Consider the following 12,360-nt stretch of genomic DNA (forward strand, 5'->3'; position numbering starts at 1 on the left):
ATATCCTAGCTCCAAAATAAACCACGCAGGCTGCTGTGTTTGAAGTTCTGCTTAATTGGAACCTCTTTTTTCTACGTTTTGTCAAATGCAGTAAGTGTCATTGCAAATTTTAAGTGACATTAACTTGGCAGACATTTAATTTCCCAGTGGCATGCAACAAACTAAACCACCGTTGTTTGTGCTGTGCTTGTTAGAGCTGATCTCAGAGGTCCAGTAGGTAACAAGAATAGGAGGAACTTTCATTTACACATGAGCTCCTACCCTTTGACTTGAGCAGTAGCTTCATTTACGATGATGCATAATGGAATGGCTTCAATATTATCTGTGTAGAGCGATACAGACAAAGACAGTGTGTTGGGAAGGTCTGATCAACGGCAGAGCCAGATCCGATCTGGTCGCTTCACCTCACCAATGAACCCAGGTGAAGCCTAGGAACAGGCCAGGTCACAGCCTTCCTACCACGTCCTATTACATCTCCCTCTAAGAGGAGCAGAAGCTCTCTGGCTTGGGAACATTCAGATGTATCTCACTTCTGAGCACTCTCCTATTCCTCTTCATCTAATTAACTTTCCAATAGAGCAGGGTTGAATGTTCCTCCAACAGGACAGTAACTTCAGACCTTGACATGGAACAGGACCTCAACTCCTGCCCCAAATCACACATTTTGGGCCTCTAGGAAACACTAGAACATCAGAAGTATTTCTCCCATATTAAAAGCTTCCTGTAGGAAAAATTTTGTCTTCCATCTTCAACTGAAATTTCACCTCCATCCATGCAAAATACTCTCAACACCAGGATGTAAATGAAAACATTAATTTACAATATATCCAAAGGAAAATACATCTTAGCAGAGATGGTATTTAGGCAACCAATTATTTGCGACTTCATTACTTACCACACTAATACTTCAATATAGCCTTGTTCAGTTTCCCCTCTAACCTTTCCATAATTTAAGAATTATCCTTGCTTTTCTTACACGTAGCTATTTAGATAAACATACACATTCAAACACCAAAAAATATTTTTTTGGCATTGCCAATTTTCTCAATAATGTCTTAAAACCTTACATGCCCTTGTAACTTAAGAGATCTTAAGCTGAAAAAAAAATCCCAGATGTCAACAAGAAAAGACTAAGTGCATTTTAAGTAAGCTTTACCATGAGCACCTTTTTGCAGTCTAAGGAGATGACAGAAAATATGACTGCGCATGAATGATGAATGTCTCCTTTTTATTGGATTTAATGCCTGTCACTTAAGATACTTTTTACCTTTCTTGATACATGATACAAAATCATCTCATACTGCTTTACTGTTCTGACAGCAGCATGGGGGTGGGATGCACGGTGTTTTCACAGACGAAGGATAAATCAAGACCTAACACAGGTAGAAAACTGTCTCACACAGAGAGTAGAAAACCAATGAAAACCAACAACGGCAGCAGTACCTAGATCAACACTGAATTACTCGTGGCCTTTTCACCTCCTGCACGCCCAGCAATTAATTCAGTCTTCTCCTCAGAAGTTTCACAGGCCTATCAGACCAGACAACTAAGGACTCAGTCAAAGAGGAAAATGCAAAGCCACAGCCACTATACCCTTATAACAGGTACGCAAACTTATGTATAAAGCAGTTGAGTACTCCCATCCACACCTTACCTTACCTATATAATCATATATATATCATAAATGATTTCTCTTCCTGGATCCATGGCCAGCCCCTTCTGCTGCCCATCTCCCTGCTACACTAGGACCTTCCAGGATGCTCGTGCTATACACTTCTTTGGAAGATATATAGTGGCTGTATATTCAAGGTTATTTCCATGCATGATTGCCTACAACAAGCTATGGTATCCTACAGAGGAATACCACAACCATTGCTTCACCAAGTACTAGATCCTCAGCAAAAGCACTGTTCCAATGACTTGAAGAGTAACGTTTCTATGATCACACGCACCTTCACCTGTTCTGCAGGAATACATCGCTGTGGAGCTAAATGGAGCAGGAACCCATCCTTCAGTAGGGCTGGAGACAGCATCAGGAAGACACTGGAGAGCACTAGCACAGGACTCACAACACACTCATAAATAAGCACTGAATAAATATCTCACGGAACAAGCTGTAGTACTGTTGACCTAACTCTTCTAGCAAACAGGTGAGCCATGTGAGTTCAAAGTAAAGCTGAGACAAAGCCATAACCAGAATATACAAAGCACTGAATCAAGCCTGCCTGAGTCATTTAGGTACTGAAACATGACACATTACCTTCACCTTCAGCTCTGATACCTCAGTCAAGTTCTGCATACTCAAGGAGTTATCCACTAGCTCAAATAGTCCACTCTGTCTGGCCACTGTTAACCAAAATTTAGCACTGTTGTTGGCCAAGGATGTTGAATTGCTTGTGTACAAGTGTAATGGGAAGGAACTTGTCTGCCCCCTCCTACACAACCCCAGCAAACCCCAGCTTCCTCTGCTCTGTTTAAAAAATGAGTAAATCAGGAATATTTAGGTCAATCACTAAGCCATGTGCATGCATACTGAGCTAAGAACTCAGAGCTACCTCAGACATGCATCACTTCTGCAGCAGCTCTCCTAACAACCACAGTAGCTCACATCACAGAGCCATCTCGCCTGGTGTGCTGTGACAGAGACTAGAAGTGGACACCTTGGAGAGAGTACAAGAAAGTAGACATGTGGCAACACAGTCAAAACATTCTTCCAGCCCCTATCAACTTGCAGCCCCAGAATTTCTTGAGCTCAGGAAGGCCCTTCGGTATTTAACAACTCCCAGGAGGTTTCCGTAGCAGACTCTCCTTGTGTCTGACAGGCCATCATTCACTCGGCTCAGACCTATCCACCAACATGAGCTGTGCTCCCAGGAGGCCTCCAGAGCTTCCTCTCAGTGCTCAGCCACACCTTCCATCTCTAGCACAAAGTCATCTGTATAGATCAATCCAGACAGCTTGTCTGAGGAGCCTCTGCCATCAAAACAAAGTTCCCTGTCCCCTTGATATGTAAAAAGAAATGAAGAAGACATATGACAGAAAAACCCTAAGTTTTGGACAGTTCTGCTGTGTGCTTGGGACCCGTCGCAGCACAGGAAGATTGTGACTAAATATTAGAAAGGCAGTTACCTACTTCACATTGTTCCCAGCTGCACCTTCTCACACTCATACTGTGCTGCCTGTCTACTCCTCCTGCCATTATCACAGGGTTTAAGTTGTATACTGTAATTAAAAGCATCACTAGGAACCCTTCTGATTCAAATCCCCAGTTGCACACTCACAAAAGGCACCGAATTGTAATTGGTCTGGTGCGGATCAGCTTTTACCCTAGAACTAGAAATGGATTCCCCCCTTGTTGGTCATTTTGTCATTCATTTTCTTTAACCCCTCTGTTATCCTCTCCTGCAGTGCCCCAGCTCCCATCTCACACAGAACCATCTCTGGTAGACACGAGCCCGAGGCAAAGTAGACACAGCATGATCAGAAGTAGCAGTGAGCTACTCCTTTTACTGCTGCCTTGGTAGCAATCTGAGTTCCAGTCCATTCCTGCTCCCAGCCTTGTAGTGCAAAGCAGGCAGAGCCCTCTCCCCTAACAAGAGAGAACCTGTAGCCCTTCTTAATTGCACAGCAGGAACAGCCATTGGTCCTTCCCTTCAATCTGCAAGACATCAGCACCTCTGAGTAGAGGCCAATACATAACACGCACTGTTCCCAGCACTGATGCACAGCTCTGAGTCAGGACAGAGCCTACTGAAATGACAAGATGATCGTGTTCAGGAAAAGACTATCCTCTCCCTCCATCCTGCTTTGATCAGTCCTAAAACCGTTCCTGACAGGTATCCTCCCCCTTCCTATTCACATTCCTTCCTCCATTTCTCCTCCTAGAGCAATGCTGTGTGCTTTAAACATTCAATTCCTATAGGACCTCTCTGGAGCTGAGCATCTTTATTACTCTAAGATAAAAAGCAGAAAGCAAAGGAAAAGAAGAAAGGCAAAGTACTTAGAAATCCTCACTGCAAGGTCAGCCACTAACACACTATGAAGCTATTAACAAAAACTTAAGTTTAACACATCCCTTGAGTGAGATCATGTACTCTCTTATATTCTGTCTCCTTTCTCCCATCTGTCCCTTCATCTCTGCACTGATTCCTGACAGGACATACTGACTGAGACAGGTCTGACAAAGCCTGGTCACCAAGCTAGGAACACTACAGGTAACTTGACAGACATCTCAAGTACACTCCACTCATCTTCCCTCTTTCCCCTTCATCTCAGTTTAGATTTCCTTTTCACTCTACTCACTCCCACTTTCACCTAGATGTTTGCAACAATCTCTCTTATCACAGCATACAACAGCACTTGGCTGCTACAGCAGGCTAAGCTCCTCAGGCTCAGAGCACCAGCCTCAGGAACAAAATTGTCTTCACCTTTAGCCATCATGTTTACTCCGGCACCAAAGCCTCCTCTGCTCTCTCTTCGTTCTGCCTAGGGCCTAGATCAGGCCAAGCAGACTAACCCTAACCAGAAGCAAGAGCTCCATCAAGCCTCCAGTAGCCCAGCATAGGCTTGTGTATGACTAAAAACCTTCTCTAATGAGAGCTTTCCTTCCAGCTCTTTGATTAAGCATAGTGGCCAGAACAGCAAAAGTGACAGAAACATTCAGTGTGGGTCTTAAATTTAGCCTGTGTAGCCAGGCAAAATAACTCTGGCTGACTGAATATGTGAACACATATTACATTACATGAATAAGAGAAAACTCCAAAGAGGCAGGCTTAACTCTGCACTGTGGTGTTGCTGATTTTTTACAGCAGTTACCCCTGAAAAAGCTATACATACAGTCTGCTGAGCATTGTGGCCTCAACTCCTGGCTTCAAGGTCCCTATGTCATAGATGCTTTATAGGAAGAAAAATGATAACAGAACTGCATGGGTTTCTGCTGTTAGCAAGGGCAAGGAAAGGCAGGGAAATACTAAATCGAGAGTTGGAAAAATATAGTGATAGTAAAAACACTAAACAAAACAATTGGTGAATGCCAAGATCAATACCATATAACTAACATTAAGGATATTAAGGAGAAAATACAAAGGGTAGCGGAGGAAGGGATCGCACCAAGGGGTTTGCAAAATAAGCAGGTGCGGGATTTCTTACATATGAAAAGACAACTCAACAGTGCTCTTCTGGAGGACAGGTAGTCAATGCCTAGATTCCCTATTGCTGTTAGAATCCCCTCGCCCAATCCTAGTGCCATGGCAGATACAGCATTTCACACTCCCTTTGAGCAAAGGCAGTCAGTGGTAATACACACAATACCTAGCTGCCTTTTTTTAAACAAACCACGGACTTCAATTCATAGTAGTAGCATCTTAGAAAGCCAGAGGAATAATCCTTCCAGTTGGTGTACCTGGAAAATAAATGGACTGAACAGACATTCTCCTCCTTCCCATCCCCACACATGGGCACACACAACCTTTTGGAAACAAGCTGTACATTTTCTAGTTTCCTTTACAAGACTTGAAACCTAAGATGGATTACTTTTCAGTTGCATTAACATACCCTAAAGGAACGGAATTCTTTGCAGCAGTTCACGGGTTCATCTCCTCCAGAAAATTTTGACAGCTATTACACAGATAGCAGCTGTGTAAGAACTTGGCCAAAACCAGCACCATGTTTCAAACAAAATGGTATCTTGAACAAAAGAAGGCTTGGCTCTCAAGTCTGTTACAGACTTGCATGCAGGCAGACCAGCCACATTCACTTGCCTGCACTTGGCACAACACACAGCTCCCATCCTGCCCAGGCTACAGCACAAACCGGTCCTCCTCTGGACTGCAGAGGGGAACAGTACACACGACAGCAATGGCAACTGTCACACGGAAATATGATACAAGGTGATCTTCTTTAGCTGGGCCTGTGACCCCATCACAGTATTCTAGCAGCATGGTATTTTGTCATTTTTGTGTTTTGTGATGGATTCGTGGGTGCAGAGCAGAGAGGCTCTTATTTATCCACAAAGCATAACCACAATCCTGAGTTGTCCACAATGTAATACGACCAATAAGCATGCAAGCCCTGGGAGAACTTCATACCATACAGTTGCTTACGCTGTTGACCACTACCTACAGATCTTCTTGCCCCAGCTGGATGCTCTGCCTGCAGTATTGGTTTCCTCTCTGCAAAGAAACAATGGTTTCACACTCCCTACTGTCATTGACTGTGAGCAAGAAGCCTTAATACTGTTAAGTAGCTAACACAATGGGCTCGTGATCTCCATAATGCCCTTGGCAGGACAGTACAAAAACACCAACTTGTTAATACTTCAGTTAACAACGTGGTGATCACATGAACAAGACCAAATTTTCTCTGGTATACATGCAGGCTGGACAGCCACTGACCTGATGTTTAACTCAACTGATGCAAAGCATTTGTATTCACCCTGTTCCAAACACTTCTCCTCAGCTGACAGTTGTGGATTCCCAAGAGACTATGTAGAGAGCCAAGGGAATGCTAAAATATGATCAGTACTGATCTTATTCTGGAAGGGAAAAACGCTGTTAAAAACTCACTTTGAACATGCTTCCAGAATCCACTGAAATCAATGCAAAACATTAGATCCACCCATAACAGTCTGCAGAAATGCATTGCTACATTTCCCTTTGGAAGCTCTGACTGCATGTAATAGCCAGTTCTGGAATAAAAGTAGCTTAGACAAATTGAAAGAAGAGCATAATGTCCACTGCAAACCGCCTCTTTTTTCTTCTTTGAACTATCTATAGACAGAGGGTTAATGTGTACACTCTGCACCTTTAAAAATGGACTTGAGTATAAAATTTTGCTGCCTTTGTGCTGTCAGCTAGGATGACTTTTTAAGTCATCCACTGCTGTATGTTACACATAATTGAAAAAATTATTTTGGAGACATATTACAATGCTCCAGTGACATTTCTTTCACTTGACCAGCAATATCTGTAACAGCATCCATACTCCTCAAGATTTAGTGCTGCAGATGCTGTACTTTACACATCTGGAACAAATTTCCACAATGGTAGGCAATTTGACTTGTCTTCTTTTTCTCCAACAAACATTACTTCACAGAAGCAAGACTTCTGTCTGTGCTCAGCTCTTTAGTCTTTTCTACAGCTAGTTCATGTGCATAGAAAAGATACATCAGCTCTTTCTTCCTCTGAAAGAAATCACCTTGTGTTTTCTTGAAATTATCATGCAGATTGCTTACAGAGTGACTAATATGATTTTCCTTATTTAGAAGTCAACAGATGTTTAATATTGCTTGTTCTGTTTAGCCTGATTTGTGTCATGCTTGAGGTGTCAAAGCTAAGAGGCTAGCCACAGAAACAGCTGATGCTGTTGTACCTAGCCCAGGACTGCTGCACTTCTATTGCTGGACACTGAATAGTCAGACCAGAGGAAGTTATGACATGAACAACTAGGCATATTCTACATCTCAGCTAGGAGCTCTAGGAGCTCTCACGGGAACCACAGTAACACAACAGGGCTGAAATCTAGAGCTTCATTTCACTCGTATCAAGTGTTAGCTAGGAAAAGCTAGGCAAGGGCAGCTAACTGTAAAGTAGCCTGACAAGACACCGCAAAGTAACTGCAAAAGGCCCCGAAGTTTGCTCAAGGGATGGCTGCAATCACTGTGAAGCACACCCCTCACATTTCTAAACCAAGGCTAGATAACAGACTTGGGGCAAACAGGAACCCTGGGCCTCAGCGCTGGGGTAGTCAAGTAAGGAAAGTGACCTGCATTATTACACAGGAAATTCAAACGTCACTTTCCCTGGCCTAAAGCGCTGTGACCATCTGAAAGTACAAAATAAAGTTAATAGCCAAGGGACACCAGAGCTGGTTAACACAAGTCAGAGCTCTTAAAGGATTTCCTGACGTATAGCTAGCCACCAGACTAGTTTGGAGCAATGAAAAAATCCTTGTGTATCCATACAGCCCAGAGTAGCATCTAGCATATAAAGATAAAGCAGAACAAGTGTTTAGGGAACTCAATCTTTTCTTTCTAATGCATTAAATGGGTAACACCACACCTCCCCAAAGAGAGAACTGTTTCACTGCCTTTCATTTTTAACCTTTCTCTCTGCTCAGATACAGCAGTTATAGAGAGAGAACTCAGAAAAGGCACCTCACTATACCACCACAACCCATCCCGGCTTGAAGCATGTAAGAACAGTTAGTCACCTGCTCAAGATTAGGCTAGTGGAGTACTTTATCTCATCATAACTGTGTTTTTCTATCTCCTGTCATGTTTTCCAGGGCAGCTTACATACAGGATGAGTCACACAAGGATGGGATCCACACGCATTACAACCTTGTAGACTGAATTCCTGGCATACTGCAGGCTAAAGGCTCCTCTGCCTTGCTATCTGTTAAAGCCCAACAAAAATTATTTACAGTCTCTCTGGGCTATTTGGTTTAAGCCTCTCCAGCTCAAGTATGACACTTTCTGGGACACTATTAGGTTTCTTACAGCTCTCTGACTAGCAATCACATCTGTACCTGACTGTCAGGGGACGCTCTTGGCTGAGCTGGCCACCTTGGTCTATTGCTGAGAGCTCTGAAATTTCTCAATTGAAACATTTGAAAGTTAATGAACCCTTCTAATACAAAGCTCCCACAGCTCAAGAGTTCTTTTATGAGCCTGACAAATGGCAGATGCAATAGGAAAACCTCACTGCAGACAGGCCCCTCTTTTCAAAAGATTTCCATGCTGAAGCCACTGCAAATGGCTGACAAAGAAGAGGAGAAGGTGGCAAGTACCTGCAGAATGCCTAGCCAGCTCTGTTGTATTACACTGTACTCCGGGCCACTGCAAGTGACTGTGGTTTTGCTATACAGTAACAAAGCTATTGCACTAGCTCAGGAGTTAAGTAAAATAATTAAGAAAAAAACATCTCACTGGAGAACTATCACATTACTAGAAAATAGGTCAAACCAAGGAGCTTTGCTGATGATTGCACACATGCTCAGATTTACCAGAAAACCACGAGCATACCGAGCAAGTATATGTGAGATTCTCCCCTTCCACTGTCACAGAAAACCCAGTTGTCTCCACAGTGGGGACTTTCTTCCTCTCCTCACCAACGAAGAATGCTGTGTTTTAAACAGGGCTGGCAATAAATCACCAATACATTCCCTGGATGAATACACACCCATTAAAAAATGGTAAGCCACTCTTTACCCTCTGAAATCAGTGATTAGGGCACAGCCTTGGTCCACATATAAAACAAATACAATGAAAAACTCAGAGTCAGCTACAAAGGCATGACACGGAAAAAAGTGAAGCTCTTCAATGAAAAAACTTAAGTAAATTTTTATGTAAAGTTTATCTCATGTTCCAGGGGCATATTTCTGTCTTGAAATTGTAGATTCAAAGACTGGATTTAAAATAGAACTACAAAGAGAATACAGTGGCCAGGCTCTATCCCCAGTATATGGCAACTCTGATAACTGTTTGCCCCACCACTGTGTAGACACTGGAACACATCAGTACTCCAGCATAATGCTTCAGATACAGAGAAACACTGAACGTTTTTACAGACTTTTAACAAGTTCTTCAGCAGAAGATAGCACCATGGAAATGCAGTGCCTCATTCCTAAAAGTACAACCTGCTTCTGCATTCTGCTCCTTTCAGCAAGCCACTGCTCTCCCCGGTTCTTCGCTCCTTATCTGCACAACACCACTATGCCCAAGGCTAGCACCACACCCAGAGCTCTGTAATGGGACCAGGTTGGTTCTGCCGCACGCACACAAAGCGTGGGGCAGAGTGGCTCCAGCACAGGAAGGGACTGGCCCTTTGTCTTTCTGTTTGTGGGTTTTCTTTTTTATTTTTTTCCCTTCTCAACTGCTAAACCTGCAACTGGAGTTGAGAATGGGGAGTGGGGGGAGGGGAACAGAATCTGGTGAACAGCTGGGGCCCATCACTTTTCATCGCAGGTCTTGGAGAGATGTGGTTGACAGAGTGATGCACAGAGGCTGTCCCAGTTAATGACTTCACCATTCTCTATCATTATCCCCATCATTAGGAAATTAGGAGGACAGAAGGTATTTACTGTAAACCTGCCACCTCCCAAGGAGAGATAAATAGAAACTGATAAATGGGATCTTCTGGTGCTGTTCGTCTATTAACCTTCTGCTTCCCAGTTTAGGCATATGCATGCTATCCTGCCATTAATATCCAGTAATTGGCACAGCAGCGGGCAACACAATCCTACCTTTAGCCCACGAACATCTCCTGTGCCGCGTGCAAGTGCACAGTTACATTTACAGCAAAGCTTTGCTAACCAGCCCAGTGAAGAAATTGTTAGCAGCTGTTTACACTTCAGCTCTGAGGTCACAACTACCAGTCAGCCACACCTGGCAGATCTTAAGATGAGGCACCTGTTTGGTCAGAGGAGGCTTAGGATCAGGGCAGAAGGGGAGAGAGGCCTGTATGTGCATGACCTCTCTCCACACAAACAAGAGAACAGCCAGTACCTGCACCAAGAGCTGAGCTGCTATCCATTCTGCCAGCCTACCTCTGCACACAGCTCAAGAACATGTCCAAAGAAGGGAGTTGCTTTGTCGCTATCGCTGAATGCCACGCAATGAAGGTTCTTCCTTGCCGACTTGAAGCACTATAGTCCGGAAACTGTTAAAATAAAACATGTTTCAGGTGACTCAGAATTTAAGAGCTTTCCTACTCAGAAATTATCCAACCTGTTTGACCAACAGTTGTGGTTTAACCCGGTTGGCAGCTGAACGCCACACAGCCGTTTGCTCACCCTCCCCCCTCCCTCTCTGGGATGGGGGAGAGAAATGGGAAAGCGAAGCCTGTGAGTTGAGATAAAGACAGTTTATTAAGACAGGAAAATAATAATAATAATAATAATAGTACTACTAATAATAATGTGTACAAAACAAGTGATGCACAATGCAATTGCTCACCACCCGCTGACCGATGCCCAGCCTGTCCCTGAGCAGCTGCCCCCCCCACCCCGGCTAGCCACCCCTTTATATTGTTCAGCGTGCCATCAGATGGTGTGGAATACCCCTTTGGCCAGTTTGGGTCAGCTGTCCTGAGTCTGTCCCCTCCCAGCTCCTGCTGCACCCCCAGCCTGCCCGCTGGCAGGACAGAGCGAGGAGCTGAGAAGTCCTTGGCTTGGTGTAAGCATTGCTCTGCAGCAATTAAAACATCAGCAAGTTATTAGCACTCTTCTCATCCTAATCCAAAACATAGCACCCTACCAGCTACCAGGAGGAAAATTAACTCTGTTCTAGCTGAAACCAGGACACCAATGCTTCTGCAGAGCTCCCTCAATGCATGTGAGGAGAGATCTGTGTATACTGACTCACTTCAGTCCTTTCCGAGAGGTGAAGTCCTGGGGGACTACGCTGTCAGCATCAAGCCCTGTGAGGTTGAAGCAAGTCGGTTGTGACATCAACCATGACTCTACCTGAACCAGCACACCACAAAAGCAGGCCCACTCTCAAATCTAACAGGAATTCTCGTAGTTTCTTCCACACAACACCACTCCTCTACTTATCAAAACCTCACCTCACTGCTACTTCTCCTCTGTGCTGTATTTCACATTCTTAATTGCTTTTATTTATGCTACCTCTAGGCATTTTTCCTTTCAGCCAACACTGTAGTCACTTGCAACTCACATGACACATAGGCAACTAGAACTCAAGAGACAACAGTTAAGATCACAGCTGCATTTCTGATCCACTTAAATCACGTTGCCATCAACTAAGTCTTAAAAGGCTCCCACAATATTACAGCAATTTTTGAAGAACATCTAAGCTTTTTCTCACGCTCAGAAGGTACGAGGCCAGTTCTTGCACTCATTACCCTAGCAAGCTCTAGTGTGGATCGACGGCTCCATCATCTTCAAATGCAAGCAATTCTCTCTTCTAAGCTCTGGCAACATCTTCAGCTGCAAACTCTCATCCAGGTAACACTTCTCAGAGCATTACAGTGAGCAAGCCTTCTTAACTGCAGTAGGAAAAATAGGAAATTTTAAAACACTGAAGTTTTAGAGCCTGAAACAAATTTAGTAACTTGCTACTTTAAGTAACTCAGACACACCTACATAGGGACATGAAAGCAGGAAGCAAAATCAGATGGTCTCCTGAATAAACTGCCATGCAACTCAAGGGGCACAGGTCTAACAGAAATAGCAGCTGCATTACAACAGACATTGACCTTAATATAAAAAAAAAAAATAGGCAAAAAAAATTAAGATGACCGTCCCAGCTCAAAGAGTCAGGCATATTTCACTTACCTGTATGGTATAATTAAAACAACTCCAAAACCAAACAAATGCCTTCTTACCTGCATATGACCTATG

General features: G+C 43.7%; 1 long non-coding RNA gene across 2 annotated transcripts in view; it reads right to left on the minus strand.

Annotated features, from left to right (window-relative positions):
- The window catches only part of LOC118165750, a 212,985-nt gene extending 200,984 nt beyond the window's left edge, over window positions 1-12,001 (minus strand). Inside the window, exons 1-2 of one of the 2 annotated variants that reach the window (XR_004750221.1) lie at window positions 11,862-12,001; window positions 10,546-10,658 (exon numbers count right to left, since the gene is read on the minus strand). This is a non-coding gene — a long non-coding RNA (uncharacterized LOC118165750). Of the gene's footprint in view, window positions 1-10,545; window positions 10,659-11,358; window positions 11,527-11,861 lie in introns of those variants that run through there. The other variant, XR_004750222.1, reaches the window with a different exon arrangement.
- Window positions 12,002-12,360: the final 359 nt, after the last annotated feature.

The sequence above is a fragment of the Oxyura jamaicensis genome, chromosome 4 (genome assembly GCF_011077185.1).
Source record: "Oxyura jamaicensis isolate SHBP4307 breed ruddy duck chromosome 4, BPBGC_Ojam_1.0, whole genome shotgun sequence".
NCBI classification, from domain to species: domain Eukaryota; kingdom Metazoa; phylum Chordata; class Aves; order Anseriformes; family Anatidae; genus Oxyura; species Oxyura jamaicensis.